This window comes from Chelonia mydas, chromosome 2, assembly GCF_015237465.2.
Source record: "Chelonia mydas isolate rCheMyd1 chromosome 2, rCheMyd1.pri.v2, whole genome shotgun sequence".
In the NCBI taxonomy this organism is placed as follows: domain Eukaryota; kingdom Metazoa; phylum Chordata; order Testudines; family Cheloniidae; genus Chelonia; species Chelonia mydas.
The window spans coordinates 247,609,323-247,627,818 of record NC_057850.1 but is presented as its reverse complement, the minus strand read 5'-3'; the positions used below and the strand labels follow the sequence as shown (position 1 = coordinate 247,627,818).

Here is an 18,496-nt window from a genome sequence, read left to right as displayed (position 1 = left end):
GCAGGGGTCAGGGCAGAGGGCTGGGTGGGTGTGTGGGGAGGAGCAGGGGTCAGGGCAGAGGGCTAGGGGTGTGTGAGGGGGGTGCAGGGGTCAGGGCAGGGGGATGGGGGTGTGGGCTAGGGTCATGGGGGTGCTCCCAGCCCCCTGCCCAGAGCGGCTCATGGCAGGGAGCTGGAGGGGATATGCCCTGATTCCACCCCCCTTCCCCAAGGCCCTGTCCCCACCTCTTCTCCGCCTCCTCCCCAGAGCAGCGCAAGCGCTGCGGCTCCACTTCTCCCCCTCCCTCGCAAGGGCCATCAGCTGATCGGTGGAAGGGAGAGGAGGAGGGGCAGGAACACAGCACGCTGGGGGAAGAGGCCGGGGAGGGGGGAGCTTGCCTGCCCTGCAGCAGCAGCCGGCAGAACCAAGCTTCTTCACCCTGCCCCCGTGGGAGGGGGACAGAGAAGAGCGGGCAGGATTTTTAATGGCACGCTGCTGCCTGCCGGGGTCCCGGCCTGGGTTCGGCAGCAGGCTGAGCGGGGCCAGCAGCTGGGACCCGGCAGGCAGCAGCGTGCCATTAAAAATTGGCTTGCGTGCCGTCTTTGGCATGCATGCCATAGGTTGCCAACCCCTGGACTAAAGTAAGACAATCTTGTTGTGTGTTTCTAATACTGCCACCAGGTGATGAGGGTGCATAAAGCATGAAATAAAGATGGCAAGAAGCTACTGTGTCTGTATTATAGACTTTGACAACTAGTAAGGAATGAAAGGGCTGGCATGCTAGGTTTGGTTTGGATAAATCTGAACAAGACACAGGAGATGATGGTGGGTAAAGCTAAACCATAAGGAGGAATCTGCAGGGGATGTGGCTGCTCTCTCAATTGAGGGTGTGTCAGGAGATGGAGATTGGGGTCCAAGCCTGGCAGTATCCAGCGGCGAGAGTCTGTGGTCATATTGCCTAGTGGTGAGAGTCAACAGCTGGGGGTATGGGAACCTGGGCCCTCCTTGCTCCACCAGGTTCCAGTCCAGGCCCCAATGAAACAATAATTCAAAATGTGCAGCCTAGAGATGAGTGCCCCTAAATCAGCTCCTTGGGCCACTTCCCTCTCTCGCTTTGGTTCCTCTATCTGTGTCACTGGTTTGCCTCTGGGTCCCTCCTGGAGTCCTTTCTGTCCCACGGGGTATCCTCTCGCAGTCACATCTTGACCTCTGCAACAGAAAGGCCTGGGGCAGCTTAGCAGTGAGGCCTGGGCCCACCCACATCAGGCCTCAGAAGTTTCTTGGCAGGAGCCTGCAATACAAAACTGCTCCCCTGCTCCATCCACCCAGACTGAGCTGAGCTGCTCCCTTCTGAACTCAGCCTCCACTGTGAGCGTGCCCAGCAGGGTCCCTGGGTGGGGCTTTCTGGGTCCAGAGCTGCTCCTTAATCCTTTCCTCACCAGTGTGGGGCTGATACACCCCATCACAGGGTGTATGACCTAGAACCTGGCTATTCTGAAAGCACCTCTCACTCTCCTTGGGTTTGTCATTCTTTACTTGTGCCCTAGTTGTCCAAAGATGAAATCCATGCCACCTTGTGCTGTTAGCCTGTCAGATTTCACACATGCGGAACTGGCTTGGGCAATATGTGGATAGCGTGAGAAACACCCAAGGGACAAAGGAAGTGGTGATTCAATAGGTGGTGCTGTTCCCTGAAATCATCTATGTTACCTGCCCAGTTTTAGAGGACATTGTGCTGTTACGGGTGCTGTCTTTCAGATGAGATGTAAAAACAGAGGTCCTGACTACTTGTGGTCATTAAAGACTCCAATTGACATAACAGAGATCATTGTGACCACATTCCAACCCAGGTCATTACACTTTGCCTACCTAACTTGCAATTTCAGTTGGACACAGGATTTTATTTAACTTCCTGTCCAAAAGTTCCTCACTATAAATAGCTGCACTTCAGTGGTGGATGACATGATTCCTATCCACCACTGATCTCACAGCGATGTCATAAGGTTTAATTAACATTTGAAAAGCACTTGGAGATCCTCATTTAATAGATGAAATGGCAGTACAAGGGTTTATTAGTAACCCATGGCCAGGCTACCTCCCTGCTATACAAATGTAACCCTTCTGTCAGGTGGCACTGGCGGCAACAATATCTAGGGGTTCCTCTTAACCTTACAAAACAAAACTGGCTCAAGCCCGCACCCAGTAATCTGGAAAAACTAAACACCACCTGTGGGTGCCCGTAAGAGGCAATACTTCCCTCCCCACTTGCAAGCACTGACTCTGTGTATAACAAAAAAAACCCCCAGAACTTTTATTAAGAGCAGGAGGAAATATGGCATTAATTTGGGAAAACACCACCACAACTGAAAAGTAAGTAAGTAATAATAACTTAAACCTTCACCCTTCAGTATCATGGGCAGTAGTCCTGTGTCTCAGTTTCCCACCTTGAGGTGTGAAAATCCAACAGAGGCCACTCCATTTTCTCTGCAGCGCCCAATGTATGGTTTGTTGTCCAACATCAGCAATGTCCCAGAATCAAGAAGTGTGTTTGGGTGAATCCACCTTATGCCTCTGGGGGACAAGGGGTGGTCAAGTAATACCACTGCCTCTCCTAATTCATGCCTGAAAATTTCATTCATGTGGCCAGGACCTCACTCTACAGGAATTGTTTTCTTACTGAAAAAAAAAAAAAAAGAAAAAAAAGCCAAAACATGCCAGTAGATTGTGGTTTCCCTGATCAGCATTAATCTTTGGGCTATGGGAATCCAATCTCACTTTCCAAAAGCCATTTCCGATTGCTGCCTATGTGCTTGACCCTGACTTCTGCTGATCGATGGGGCATTTGGTTTCAGGCTCCAATTGAAAATTACTTCTTTGGATTGCCTTTGTTTTCAAAGCCAGGAAAGAATTCTTCACAATTCTGAAGGCCACTTGGCTATAGGTAAAGTACTGAGCAGCTCATAGGAGCACTAATTGGAGCCAATATACTGACTGACCTGCCTTGACACTAAGGGTATGTTTTTACTACAGAGTTCACTCTGGTGATCAGCACTCAGGTGCAAGCACTAGGCTGGCCTAGCCTGGATGTGAGGAACCACACTGCAGAGCCCTACCTGAATTTCTATCTCCTCACTGGTGCTGAATGCCACCATGTGTGTTACTAGGACTTCTGGAGACTTCTCTCATGGTACTTAGTACTGCAAGAAGCCGAGCTGCTCCATGATTCTTTCCCACCCTGACATCTGGTGGTGAGCTGTGGAAAAGGACTTCAGGGGCTGATCTCGTTTGCATGGGCACACCCACCCTGCCTAGCACGATGGACTGCTTGCCCAAATGGTCACTTTGGCTGCTGTAGGATCCCCAGTCTCTTTGTTATTGGGGCAGGAGTAATAAAGGTTGTTATCCTGGTTATGTGAATCAAGGGCAGTAGAACTGTACTTGGCATTTTATGATGGAGGGACTCGCCCTCAACTAAGTAGCACTCACTAGGCAAGGGACATGGGTTCCAAAACCCAGTGAATTGAGAGAGGCTGGGGGGTAGGTATGTGTACCTGGTAGTGTGGTTGCTCTCCTTTGACCTTGTCTCTCCCCACTGTGTAATAACAGAGTTAATTTTGGCTCCATTAGGAGTCTTGTGACATGCTGCAGAGTTGAAATCACTAATACCTAGATCTAAGCATGAGACCTACTTTGGGCTAGTGGTGCACTAGCACTGAGGCTCCCCCTACTACCAGTTAAAAAAATCACTGAGAGCTGTGTTAAGTGAGGGGGGGGGCCCTGAAGACAAGTTGGTGAGTGGATGGCTAGTGCGGAGAGCACAGTGGCTGGCGGAGAGGAGCAGACAGCAGGATGGCTAGCAAAGAGCGGGGTGGATAGCTGGGCAGCTGGTGGAGAGGTGCAGCTGGTGGTGAAGACTGCGGCAGAACCCCATGGAGAGGCATGGCACTTGGCCATTGACCTGAGCAGCGGAGCATGTAAGATGCCCCCCATACCTCCCTCCACTTCCACCCAGACTCGGAAGTAAACTTTGCAGATGAACTTCTGAACTCTGGAGGGTGGGGCGGGGGCTGCACTGATCAACGACAGAAACTGGGGTGGGAGGTCGGGGACTATTGGGTTGCTGGACTTAAGACCCTGAGGGGAAAAGGACACTACCAAACTTACTTGGGGGTGGATCTTTTGCTCATGGTTGGTGTTATGAATCCTGTTTGTGGTGTTTCCCCAACATACTGACACATTGTTTTCCTCCTTTATTAAAAGGCTTTTGCTACACTCAGACTCAGTGCTTGTGAGAGGGGAAGTATTGCCTCTTAGAGGTGCCCGAGGGGATGGTATGTAATTGTCCCAGGTCACTGGGTGGGGGCTCGAGCCAGTTCTGCATTGTGTTATTCAAACGGAACCCCTAGATACTGAACCCGGCCATTGTTGCTGCCAACTCTGACAGGCAGAAGGGTTATATGTCTGTCCTCTGGACACACAGGGAAACTGTGGGAAGGCACTGGAGGACTATCAATGCTAATGTGGTTCAGCCGATATTCAGAGTGCAATGTGAGTGGGTTACCAGCCTGCGTGTAAGCAGCACTTGAGCGTTAGTCTACAACCTAGGATGGGCCAGCGAGCCTGGGCATAAAGCACCACCACACTCAGGTGACAGGGGTGAAGGTGTGTATGAACAGGAGCTGGGTTAGGGACAATACCAAGTAAGAACCTGAGTTAACTCTGCAATGAAGACAAGCCCTAATTGCACAGAATACATTCTGTCCTTGCAAGGTGCAGAATGTGTTTCTGATCACAGTTTTCATTGGCCTACATGCATTGATCATGTGGAATGATCAAACTGGTGGAGTGCCCAGAACAATCCTTAAAACCCTGCTGCACAATATTCTTTAAGCTAATTGTGGCTGCAGTTGTATGAGAAGAGAGAATAGGGTCATGGGATAAGCTATATAAGCCTTCCTTCACCCTCTCTGTAAATTAAAATGAGGTCAAGTTCCTGCGGGGTTAGTTGATTTCTTCACTTGTCGAGCTGTTCTTTGCAAAGCTCACTGTGCAGGAGACAGAGGGACTGAAACTTTGGATTAGAGCAGGTTGGGTTATTTGAATACCCTTTTTTGTTGGAAATGCGGATGCACTGAAATGGAAACTTTTCACAGAAACGGTCAGTACTAGGGAGCCCATGGGAATGATGGGATGGAGAAAGCTGCACCATGGGACACTGAGCCTGCCCCCATGAGGCATTGCAAACCCTTCCCAGAACACCAGATGGCAGCCAGTTGCACAGTAGGATAGCTACCCATGGTGCAGTGCTCTCCCTGTGGATGCCAGAGCTGCTACTCCGGACATGCTCCACCGACACAAGAAGCGTAGTGTGGACATGCACCAGCAGTTTAATTACAGCGGTGGCTGTACGTCAATGCAACTTAAGCCAACTTAAGTTTGTAGTGTAGACATACCCTAATTAATAATTTATTGGGTCTGAGAGAAAGACTGACTCTGCAGCCTGGTGGTTCAGCCACTCACCTGAGACAGGGCAGATGTAAGGTCTTGCACCTGGTTTTCCCACATCCCCTTACTACTGGCTATTCTCAGGTTCTGCTCTCAGTTTCAAAAGGTCTTGGACAACCTGTTTGTAAAGCACAAGGAAAGATACCTCAGTCAGTGCATTAACATTTACCTAGGGCATGGACCACAGAGAGGGCTATTCACTTTAATATTAATACAGGAATCTGATGAATTGATCTATCTTTTATGAGCATCTCATACAGCTACAAGGAGCTCTATGGTGCAGAGCTCTTGCCAGCTTCTGTCTCCCCATATCAGCTGAAAAATGCTCATACTTGTGACACCACCCAGAGGTGGCAAGAGACTTAAGAGCTGGCTTTAACCTCTAAGCACCGGGCATACAAGACTGTGCAGTGAGAGGCATGCACTGGCTTAGGAGAAAGCCCTTCCCACTTTGTACAGCCACCATATGCCTCCACCTCCCCAGTTGCTAATAATGTGGGAAGGGAGAAAAAAAAATGTAGGAGGAGGAATTGACTTGGCCACTGGAGCATGTTATTAAATTACAGCTTTCAGACCTCAAATGATGACCCAAGATAGAATAGTGTAAAATATTATCAGTAAACTAAGCTGTACTAAGCCCATGCAATATCTTGTAAGTAATTGTATAATAACAATATCCATAAATCAATCGGCACCTGCAACTAGTGCAAAGATTTCTTTTTAAATCATAAACATTCAAATGGTATAAAAGAAATCCAAGGCCCAACTTACAAACGGGGGGTCTAGTCCCACGTCCAGCCTCCAACAGTGACCAGTGCCACCTGCTTCAGAGGAAGGAACCCTGAATCCAGTTCTGGGGCTACTTGCCCCCAGGGAAAGCTTCCTCTTCTCCCTCAATAGCTGGAGGTTGGTTGCAGCCCCAAAGCTGGTGAGTTTACATCCCTTCCCAAACTCTTCTTCGTATACTCTTGATTTGCTATCCTAACAGTTAGGCACCTACATCAAAGGGGCTGATTTTCAGGAGGGCAGAACACGCTGAACCCCAGTTGAGGTCAATGGGAGTTGCTGGGATCCCAGCCCTTCTCAAAATCAGCCCTCCTACTTAGATGCATGACATAGGGTGCCCAGATGTACAAATTTACTACCCCTTCCACAAACTGCCCATGTTTTGCCCAGCCTAGGATATATGCAGGGTATCAGGCAAACCAGTCATTAAGGTACAAAATCAGCAAAGTATGTAAAGCTCATGTTGAAGAGCTTTCATGGATCGGGGCCTCAGGATTTACAATCTTCCAAACTTGAAGTATTCATTATTTCCAGATGCAACTGAGACCTCAACCTGGTGGTATTCCTTGCACTGTAGAGACAATCTACCTGCAGAATGTCAATGCTTCCTAAAAGATGGTGGACCAGATTGTGGCCAAACCTGTATAGGTGCACAAGGTTTGGGGAAGAGTGTGAGGCACATTCTCTGCCCTCGCACTCCTGTGAATCAGAGCTACAGGTTTACAAGAACCCTTATGTACCAAAAACACTGCATCAGGCATGGTCAATCATCGTAGTCTTCCCTTGGCATCAGGTCAGCCGAACCTATGATTTTGTTTTCATTGTGACAGGTTTCAGAGTAACAGCCGTGTTAGTCTGTATTCGTAAAAAGAAAAGGAGTACTTGTGGCACCTTAGAGACTAACCAGTTTATTTGAGCATGAGCTTTCGTGAGCTACAGCTCACGATGAAGTGAGCTGTAGCTCACGAAAGCTCATGCTCAAATAAACTGGTTAGTCTCTAAGGTGCCACAAGTACTCCTTTTGTTTTCATTGTGTTTCTGTAGGGCCAGATCTGGACTCCTCACAAAGCTCGAGTAACCTGAGGAGGAAGGTATGGTTCATACTGTCACTGGTCACATTCCCACCCTCCCAAGGCTCTTGCTCAAAGCAGTGTTTGATATATGCAGAGAGTGGAATCCACTTGGACAACCTTTCCTTGGCCTCACCCTATGCAGCTGATCCACATGGGACCAACAGCCCTTCAGGTCTTCCACAGGATTTAGCTCTTACATTCCATAAAGCTGATGGTCATCGTCCAAGTCACTTGCTGTGCAGTGTAAATTGCCGAGTTGGGTTTCAGACTGAAAGTGTAATTCTAAAGATATTCCAGTTTATTTTTAGTTTACCTATGCTATGTGCACAGACAAGAGAAAGCTCCATTGGCCAGATTCTGATCTCAGCCATGCCAGTGTAAATCCACTGAAGTCAACTGAGTTCTTCTGCATTTACACTAGCCTAGCCCCAGTCAGAGTCCGGTAGCACAATGGAGTAACTGATATCGGTACCACATTCCTGATCAAGAACACTCACTCTCTTGCTGATCTCTCTGAGTTAAGTTCCAAGGGGTAAAATTCCCAAATGATAACCACAGGATATGTGTGCGGTGGAATATTCAAATTAACACAAAGCCATAAGAGAGTATAAAGCTGAAATGCAATGCTATCAGAACCCACTTAAAAAAAAATAAACCAAACCAACTTTCCTCATTAAATAGATGCTGAAAGGAGAAACTGAGGAACAATGCAGTTTGGCACCCTGTAAAATAATTAGATCTACCTACTTGGCCCTAATGTTTTTTACCATCAGGAACATCAAGGAGGGTGTCAGCAAGGCTCCTTCTCATTTCTTAGGTGAACTGCATTGAGGGATTTACAGTCTATTGAGAGGAGTCTGGAATTCTTTAAATTCACCGAAGCCAAAGTAATTCTTTCTGAATGCAGCCCCTGAAGGTGATTGTGCAGCTTAGAATAAGGATGTCAACATGCTGCTTTCATCATTTGATAGCAGAGCTGGTACTGCACACGGAGTTTCTCTTGACCATTTAATTAATGAAGGGGCTCACACAGCTGGAATTAACGTGAACTTTCAAAGCATCAAAAAGTCCAGCTAAGGAACAAGCTGATATTTTCATTTATATATTAGCTTATTCTGGGTCATTGTTATGTACTTCATTCACAGGATATAGCAGCCTCTTGTTCACCCCCTTTTACCCCTTCCCTTTCACTTCACCTCTCTAGTGCTTCTGCATGAAGGAGGCTATCACCAATTAACAGGGACAATGGGAGCTGGAAGGGAACTTTAGCAAGCTCAGCAGGGATTCTTTTCTCCCAAAATCTTTGAGGAAGAGGATTATCCAAAAATGGGCGGGATCGATGCCAAAGTTTTTCCCTTTCTGATTTCTACTTGCTTTAGCCCTAACTTAAAAAAAAAATCAGAAAATATCAAAGACGCTCTTTCAGAAATATTTGTTTGCTTATTGAAGTGAATTGACTTCACTCCTGGTAGATCACAAACCCACGACATTTCCCAGAATTCCGTTATATCCTATAAATTAGAACAAGAGTTTAATACTTATTATTACCTCATGCTAGTGGAAACACTACTTTCACCTTTGTTTTATTGCCAAATACCAATGGTTTCAAGAAATGTAATAAAAGAACATTTGATAGCGCATGGGGCTATTTATAGATTCAACACTAGCAGCCTAATTCCTAGAGCAATCAGTCAGATGTGGCTTCTGGATAATGCAATGGACAAGCACATTGGCTAGATGCTACAAATCAAGACTAGATGCCTTTCTGGAAGATACGCTTTAGCCAAACACCCAGACCCAGACCCAATAAAAGGGGTCATTGGGTAAAAAGTGTTGGCCAGTGTTATGCAGGATGTCAGACTACATGATCTAATGGTTCCTACTGGCCTTAAAAACTACCAATCTAAATGTTGCCAGTACAATAAAATCGTTAAACATAATGACTTTTAAGAATCATAATTAGGCTTCTTAGTTAACACATCAATACAATGAACCCAGGGAGTTCAAATCTCTTTTGGGGCTACCATTGTGTGGTTGCAAATTCAAAAGGACAGTAGTACACCTGTTTCTAGTATCAAGGAACCTGAATCAGGTGGCAAAGCTAGTAGAAATAGGCTTTAAATGAAATCTTAGAATCTGGGGAACACAGCAAAATGCAGAAGATCTTGATTCCTTAAAATTATTTTATTTTCCTCTGAGCAGCTGTGATGACGTGTGCGCTCCACACTGGCCCTGATGGGCACCTTGCACAGGGTGCCTGAATCAGTCCCATTGTTACACAGCACTGATGGAGCACAAGAGCTGCTGTCTTACACTCCAGCGGTAGCTGTCTCTGAGTGTGGAGTGAAGCAGTGGTGTGACCTATACACCATATGTAGTAGTACCCTGTTTATAAGCAATGGTTTAGGAGCCATCATAAGCATTAGGATAAACAGAGGGTTAGATAAGAGATGTACATTAAGGGCAAATAATTCAAAAGCGGGGACCTAACCCAGTGTCCGTTAAGGGGGAGTTTGGGGCAAGCAGTATTCTTCTAATGTGTACTCACATGAATGTGTATCTAAATAAAACACAGGCAGCTATGTGGTATCATTAGAATGAGCACAGGATTGAGAGCCAAGAATTTCAGATCTGCAATCCTGGCTCTCCCACTGACTTGCTGAGAACCTTGGGGCAAGTTATTTAACCTCTATGTATCTACAAAATGGGGACAACAATAGAAACTCCCCCATGCTGTTGTCAGGATTAATTAGCAGCTGTCATTAAAATGCTCTGCAACTGCTCAGTTATCACAGTAAAAGTGCATATATTTAAGTGGGTTAAGTGCTTTGGGATCTTTCTGGACAAAAGGCTTAACACGTGTCCATTCTACAGCTCCATCCTTTACCCAGAGCTCAATGCTCATTGTGAGTCTAGATTAAGTATTATGGTAACGGCACTAGTTGCTCCTGAATACAGCTTGACAGATATTCCATATTGGTTGCACGCTTTATGGTTGGAAGAAATCCCAGCCTTGTTGACACTAACTTCACTCAGCTTCAGAGGCTCTCTTAACTCTGCTTTTGGGCTTGTCAACACTCGGCAGATTGAGACACCCTGTCAGTGTGTGGTTCCTTATACAAACCATGACTAGAAGCCAAGGAGTCTCCAGGGCATTTCTTTTTAACATCCTGTTGTGTGAGTTACATGCTGGTTAGAAAGGAAAATCTGGGTTTATTCCTTCACTGTTTATGTTCAAAGAATTTCCATCCCACAATGCCTACCCCAATAAAACAACCATAGCACGTCCTCCTACTGCAATTGGTTTCCATACCATAACATATATCCAAGCCTAACATTGACGCTGCTGAATAATGACTGTACATGAGGCTTGCTGTACAGGCTAGCTATTTTAGACTGTTTATAGTTAGGTAACTAACTGTGTCAAAATGTATATTACACTGATTGATGAAATGCCGTTTCTGGATTCTGTGACAAAGAAAGTTGCCAGGCCTCCCCTAGCCTGCCGTACACGGAAGAAAAGCACCACCTCTACTTTTACATGGGTATCAATATTTAGCTCTTTTTAATCAATACACTGCTGGGGTTTTCAGCTTAGATCACTTTAAAAATACTCCATCACTTTCCAAATAACACAGTCCATAGGAAACTGCCACAGCACAAATTCCAGATAATTTTTTCCCTTTATTCAAAGGGGAAAAAATAGCTTCAAAGAGTGAACTTTGTTTAATGATTCTCTCGGTGCTTGTCAGAGCAGAGCCTATTTCTAATATAAGCCTGTTTCATCATAACAGGTTTATGAAGTTCTGACTGAACACATTACATTAAAGGACCTATTATTTATTTGTATTACATAAGTACCTAGAGACCTCAGTGAAGATTAGGGCTCCTTTGTGTTAGGCACTGTACAAACACAAAGTGAAAGGTAGCCCCTGTCCCAAAAGAGTTTTCAGTCAAAACAGATCAGACAGATGAAGAGTGGGAGTAGAAACCAGAGTCATAGAGAGGTAAAGTGACTTGCCCCAAGTCACACAGCAAGTGCAGGAATAGAACTCACATCTCTTGACCCCCATCCAGTGCTTTACCCACTGGACCACACTGCCCTTTAAACATCACATTGAAGGCACTCTGACTGCACAGTGCAGGTTGGCTGAAGTTTATGTTGGACATGTGGGATCCTTTCCCTTGTGGTTTTTGTTCACTGGTCTGGATTTATACTTGGTTGGATAACTGGCCCCCTTTGCTTGTAAAAACTTAATCAGGAGGTCATGGCTGGGGACCTGGCATGGTGACACATCACTTCCTGTCAACATTATGGAGTTGAAAAGCAAATTCTGTCCTTCAGCCAGATCAGCTCTGCCTCACCCATGTCTCCCCTCTTGAATTCAATTTAAGGGCTCTGCTCGGACAAGGTGGCTGTCATGTGGGTAAATGACAAACACCCTGAGGAAGCAGGAATTGAAAAGCTACTTAAAATAAATGACATTGATTAGTATGCCGATTTCAGGTGCAATGGCAATGGACAAATGCCTTTTGCACCTATGCACACAAAAGGACAGCAACCTCTTTTATAACTAAAAGAGTAAATCATATTTGCTTCTGTTGCAGAAAGCTATAGAGTTTCATGTAAGTCTATGCCTAATTTGGACAAATCTGCAGCACCACTGTCAATGCTGGCTGTAAAATGTAAACAATTCTACAAAACATCTTACATTTTTGAAGTCATTTTATCTTTTCACAAGATTTAAACTGAGTCCATTTAATTTTTCACTCATTTTTTATATTTCTTTTGCCTTTTCTAAGGTCCTCTCCTTTTTTCTCTTCATTAAAATTGGTTTGGAAAATGAGTGCGAGTTTGAAGGAAAGAGAGAAAGAAAAAGTGAAAAATGAAAACACGCAGAACATTTTGAAAAAATAATTTTGACAAAAAAATTTAAATGGGCAGGGGTTTTTTTGCAAACATTTTCTATTTTGAAAAAGGTCATTTTTGATCCTCAAAGTGTTCATCTGAAAAATTTCAATCATCTCTAGTCACTACTATCGTTTCATCTAGCCCTCCTTGTAGTCTGTAAATTCTTGCCTTGTCCGTCTTAACTGTAGTCAGCTGTACTCAGAACACCTTATTGAGGCAATGACTCACAATCGTCTTGCTTTGACTGTGAGTTTAGGCCATGACCTTTCTTCTATTTTAGCCCCCAGGGTCAGAAACAGATTTCTTTCTCAGGAGGTGCCAGCAATGGTTGACCTTCACAATCTTAATTCCAGATACCATGGTGATGGGCACAATATAAGTACCTCGACAGATAAGGTTGGCTTAATTAAAATTAATTTGTTAATGGAAAAACTAGTGATAATAAAATAAAGGGTAAGTAAATGCTTCCGTCTTCTATTACTAACAGTGTTGCTATAGTTATAAGTAGAGAAGGCTTTAAGTTAGAACAGTGATACAATATGACTGCAAAGAGATGCAGGGCAAAGAATGTAAACATGACTAGTGACTAAACTGTCTCAAGTTTGGCGTCCAAAGACAGACACACAAAAATAGTCACTTTTGAAAATCTTGTTCCTGTCCCTCGCCTTTAGGTTGGCAAAGGGTCTTGTCAGTGTGTCCAACCAAGTTGGATCTTTGTCCTTTGTAAATCCTGGCCACACCTCTCTGTCTGATTGGTTAGCATTCAGGTGGAGATTCCAGTTAGCAAATGGGGGTTTGCATCAAACCTACCACAGAGACTGATCCTCCAAGGTGTAGAATATCTTCAATTCCCATTGCCTACAGAAGGAGTGGAGGGCACTCTCTACCTTGTGAGGTTGAGGTGTTAATGAATAATTTGCAGTGAATAATTCTCTCAGTGGAGACAGTCTCTCCTCCTGCTTGTGAAATACCCATACACACAGACTGTTGTTGACTCAAGTACATTTATTGCACAAATTCACTCCATTAATTTTTTCGTGATCTTCTTTATTTCTATGGACCTGGCCATTGTTGTTTATTGTGAGTCTTCAACATTCAAGCTGTGCTGCTTAGATGTTATTCATCACATGGCATTCTGTCCCCTGATTTGACAATTAACTTTTATGATCATGGGAAGGGCCTGAAGAGGTCAATGGAGGTAGGGAGCAGAAAGAGGATTAGACAATTGTTGGATTGAAGGTTTAGGGAATGCTGGACCACACAGGTCTTGCCTGAGGCCTTGTTCCTAGAAAAGTTAAGCTTTGGTAGTCTGATGGTACTATATTCTCCATCTTCTTCAGAGTCTAAATTTGCAGGAACAATGATCCATCTAATTTTTTACAAATGAGCTGCAACTGAGAAGTACCTAGTTTAAAATTAGAGTTGCACGAAATGGCTTTTATAAATAAGGATTTTTCCAGAGTAAGAAACGTAATTGATTATTAATAGTCAGAATAATACTTTGCAATTCTATCCAAAGAGATATTATGGCTAGGCAAACAAATATGGGTTAAATCAAGTTAGTCCAAAGTGCTGTTTTATTTATTTATTATTTGTATGATAGCATCCAGGAGCCCTAGTCTTAGACCGGGATCCCTGTTGTGCTAGGCACTGTACAAACACATAATAAAAAGATGGTCCCTGCCCCAAAGTGATCAGAGAAGAGGCCTGGGAGTCAAGACTTCCAGCTATGTCACTGATTCATTGTGTAACATTCAACAATTCACTTATGGCCTTACTTTTCAGAGATGTCAAGTACTTGGAGTTCCATTGACTTCAGTTGGAGGTGTGGGTGCTCAGAACCTCCAAAATTCAGTCTTAACCTCTGGGTCTCAATTAGCCATCTTAAAAGCCATCTTACCTCCTTGATAAGGGATTCTATTTGCAAAGCATTCTGAGATCCCTGAATCAGATGCTATAGAAGAGAAAAGTATTGTCATGGTCTACCTAGAATCCTAGACCAATCCTTTTAAGGTTATTATGCAAAGAGTATGGTTAGCCAGAGAGCTGAAAGAGTAAATGTGCCCATAGATATGGCGTCAGGCAGCCTGGCAGGCTAGTTTTTAACACAATCAGAAATGTTTTCTTCAGCATTGTTCTATCCAAAAATCAATAAAGGAACCCTTTTAAAATTACACTTAAAGAAATGCAATTGTTTTGTTCTTTCTCTGCGTACCTTCCGTACTATATGCCAACAGAAGAACAGAGCGTTCCCTCTAAATAGATGACAAACTCAAGCTTCAGAAGATAGATTTGATTTGGGCCACAAAATGTCAGCTTTAATGCATTCTAAAACCAACAGCAAAAAGACAGAGTGCATTCTATGGGGCACATTTGGAAAATATTAGCAATCCAAATGCAAGAATACCGATACCAGAAACTATGTAGAAGGCAGGGCCAGTAATTGTGCAAGCCCAGTAGGGAAAAGGGGTTTAAAAAAAGTTTTAGATGATTGCCTTTTATTGGTCTAACAATAAAAATAAATTGGGCAATCTCCTGAGAATTGCACTTGTTTAATCAATCATGGAAAACAGAGTGAGGCAGAGGCACTGAGCTGGTAGCAGGGTGTTAATTCAGGATGCATATTGAACAGCATAGGACAAATAATTCCTAACAAATCATTTCCTGGGAAAGACTCTTTGCTTCTTTTTCTTTCCTCTCTTTGCAAATTGACTCCCAACAGCTTACTACTGTCTCAAATTTATTTGCTGCTGGATATTATGTAACAGTTCATTTCTGTTGGTCACTTGTGCTCTATAGCTTGTGGGGAAAGCAGTTCTTTGATAGGAATGGTTGAAATTCGTAATTTTCATTGCAAATGTTAATGAAATTTCAACAAAAATAAAACCTTTGCCAAAAATGTTGTGAATTGCTTTTTTTAACCTGCTCTATTTATTAAGACTATTTGATTATCAAAATATGAGCTGCGTTGGTTTTGACTGGAATTATACCCCTTACTAGCTTAATTAAAGCAGTATAACTTTCTAGTGCAGACAAGGCCTTAGACTACAAGACTGACTCTCACTATGTATTTCTGAAATAAATAGGATGAAATTCAATAAGGACAAATGCAAAGTATTCCACTTAGGAAGGAACAATCAGTTGCACACATACAAAATGGGAAATAACTGCCTCGGAAGAAGTATCACAGAAAGGGATCTGGGGGTCATAGTGGATCACAAGCTAAATATGAGTCAACAGTGTAACACTGTTGCAAAAAAAAGCAAACCTCATTCTGGGACGTATTAGCGGGAGTGTTGTAAGCAAGACATGAGAATTCTTCCGCTTTACTCCGTGCTGATTAGGCCTCAGCTGGAATATTGTGTCCAGTTCTGGGCTCGACATTTCAGGAAAGATGTGGACAAATTGGAGAAAGTCCAGAGAATGGCAACAAAAATGATTAAAGGTCTAATAAACATGACCTATGAGGGAAGATTGAAAAAATTGCGTTTGTTTAGTCTGGAAAAGAGAAGACTGAGAGGGGACATAACAGTTTTCAAGTACATAAAAGGTTGCTACAAGGAGGAGGGAGAAAAATTGTTCCTCTTAACTTCTGAAGATAGAACAAGAAGCAATGGGCTTAAATTGCAGCAGATGCACTTTAGGTTTGATATTAGGAAAATTTTCCTGTCAGGGTGATTAGGCACTGGAATAAATTGCTTAGGGAGGTTGTGGAATCTCTGTTGGAGATTTTTAAGAGGAGGTGAGACATGCCATGAGTGCCGGGGACCAGACTAGATGACCTCTTGAGGTCCCTTCTAGTCCTACAATTCTACGATTTGTACAGCACCTAGCATAAGGGGACCCTGATCTTGGTTATGGCTACTGTGATACCAATAAATAATAATAATGTTTCTGTTCCCAGACTCGAAAAGTGTAACTCTTAAAAATTAGGTTTCTGCTGGGAATAAAAAATTCACATACTCAATATTCTTCAATATTCGCTTGTTTCACTTCTACCACCAGTATTCCTGCCCTTTAATTTGTTTGCTAGAATATTCAGAGGAAGCTAAGATGCAAGGGGCATGAAGACAGGCAAAGCTAAATCGTTTAAAAAGTCAAGCAAAAATTCACATACATTTTTTGCACGATTTGCCCAGCTCACTATTTATAGTTTGAGATACAATAGAGTCAATGGGGAAGTTTGTTTAAACAAAGTCAGATGCCCGTATGGCCTGCACTTCCTTTCCTTAATAGGTCTGCTTAGATGAAAAGGGCAAGAAGGTGCTACAATCTGAATCAAAATGAAGAATGAAGATATTTCTGTTTAAATGGGCCATATTCAGCCCTGGTGTAAGTGAGTTTAATTTGTTGACTTTGATGGGAGTTGCACTTGGGAGACCTGGGTTCACGTCCCTGCTCTGCCAAAGACTTCCTGTGTGGCCTTGGGCAAGTCACTTAGGGTACATTTACAGAACCCATGGCCATGAGCCTCCTAGCTTGGGCCAATAGACTTGGGCTCCTGCCCCAAAAATAGTTGTGTAGATGTTGTGGCTTGGGCTGGAGCTCGGGCTCTGAAGCCTAGGGAGGGAACAGGCTTCAGAACAGGACTTCAAAGTGCTCTCCACACAGCTATTTTAACTGTGCTAGCATGAGCCTCACAAGGCCCAGTCTGTCGACCCAGGCTGGGAGTCTCATGCTGTGTAGACGTACCCTTTGTGCCTCAGTTCCCCATCTGTAAAATGGGGATAACAGCACTTCCCTACCTCTCAGAACCGTTTTGAGGACAAATATATTAAAAAAAAAAAAAAAAAAAAAAAAGAATGCCAAGCACTTTGCGATCTACTGTGCTATGTGAGAGCTAGGTATTATTATCTTATACCACAGCTGTAGCTGACCCCATAACTTTACTAGTCTGTACATAAGTGTTACCAAATTGAAATGAAAGCCCAGGTTTTCAAAAGTGACTAATGACTTTGGATGCCCACCTTGAGACACTTTAATGGGTCCAATTTTCAGAAGGCAGGTGCTAGGCACTCCCCTCTATAGTCTCAAACTGGGCACCCAAAAAATTAAGTATCCCAAATCACCAGTCACTGCTGAAGGCCTTAGCTTAAACACTGCCTTATAGGACAGGTTTTAACAGTAGCAAAAGGAAGATAGAAAAGGTTCAGAAAAGGGCAACTAAAATGATTAGGGGTTTGGAACAGGTCCCATATGAGGAGAGATTAAATAGGCTAGGACTTTTCAGCTTGGAAAAGAGGAGACTAAGGGGGGATATGATAGGAGGTATATAAAATCATGAGTGGTGTGGAGAAATTGAATAAGGGAAAGTTATTTACTTGTTCCCATGATGTAAGAACTAGGGGGCCACTAAATGAAATTAATGGGTAGCAGGTTTAAAACAAATAAAAGGAAGTTCTTCTTCACTCAGCTCACAGTCAACCTGTGGAACTCCTTGCTTGAGGAGGTTGTGAAGGCTAAGACTATAACAGGGTTTAAAAGAGAACTGGATAAATTAATGGAGGTTAAGTCCATTAATGGCTATTAGCTAGGATGGGTAAGGAATGGTGTCCCTAGCCTCTGTCAGAGGGTGGAGATGGATGGCAGGAGAGAGATCACTTGATCGTTACCTGTTAGGTTCATTCCCTCTGGGACACCTGGCATTGGCCACTGTCAGTAAACAGGATACTAGGCTGGATGGACCTTTGGTCTGAACCAGTATGGCCATTCTGTGTTCTTAAGATGGCTTTATGCAGTAACATTAATATACAGTACAGACAAAATGCATTAAAATAACTATTGCACACAGGGTAGTTTTCTGTGGATTGCTGGTAGTGCTAAAAGAAACAATGCAGGCATGGTGTGACAATCTTTATATAGAATACATAAATAGAACATTTTGGGTTTGACCAACATGGCTACAACAACACTGCAAACAAAAATTCAGGGCAAGACAGTTATCAAATTACCTTTTGGAATTGCAAGGAATAAATGAGAAATGGAGGAATCTCACTGTGAGGGATGTGAACATATGTTGACAAAAAATATGTTTTCTGTATATTCATAATAAAGTGTGTCCATAAATACAAGAAACTAAGCCAGCCTTCTGGTCTCAACTTATGTATTACACACACACACACACACACACACACACACACTAGTTGCTCAGAAAGGGCACCCTATTGTGATTATTAACTGGCATGACTAAGGCAGGCCTGGGGCTGATTATTATAATTTAAACCCTTGGATGACTGAGAAG

The 18,496-nt window shown here is 43.6% G+C and overlaps 1 long non-coding RNA gene across 2 annotated transcripts in view; it reads right to left on the bottom strand.

Annotated features, from left to right (window-relative positions):
- Nucleotides 1–619: 619 nt before the first annotated feature.
- Nucleotides 620–18,496, bottom strand: part of LOC122464777 — a 33,566-nt gene continuing 15,689 nt past the window's right edge. For both annotated transcript variants that reach the window (XR_006289133.1, XR_006289134.1), the window contains exons 2-3: nt 5,500–5,602; nt 620–1,188 (exon numbers count right to left, since the gene is read on the bottom strand). This is a non-coding gene — a long non-coding RNA (uncharacterized LOC122464777). The remainder of the gene's footprint in view (nt 1,189–5,499; nt 5,603–18,496) is intronic.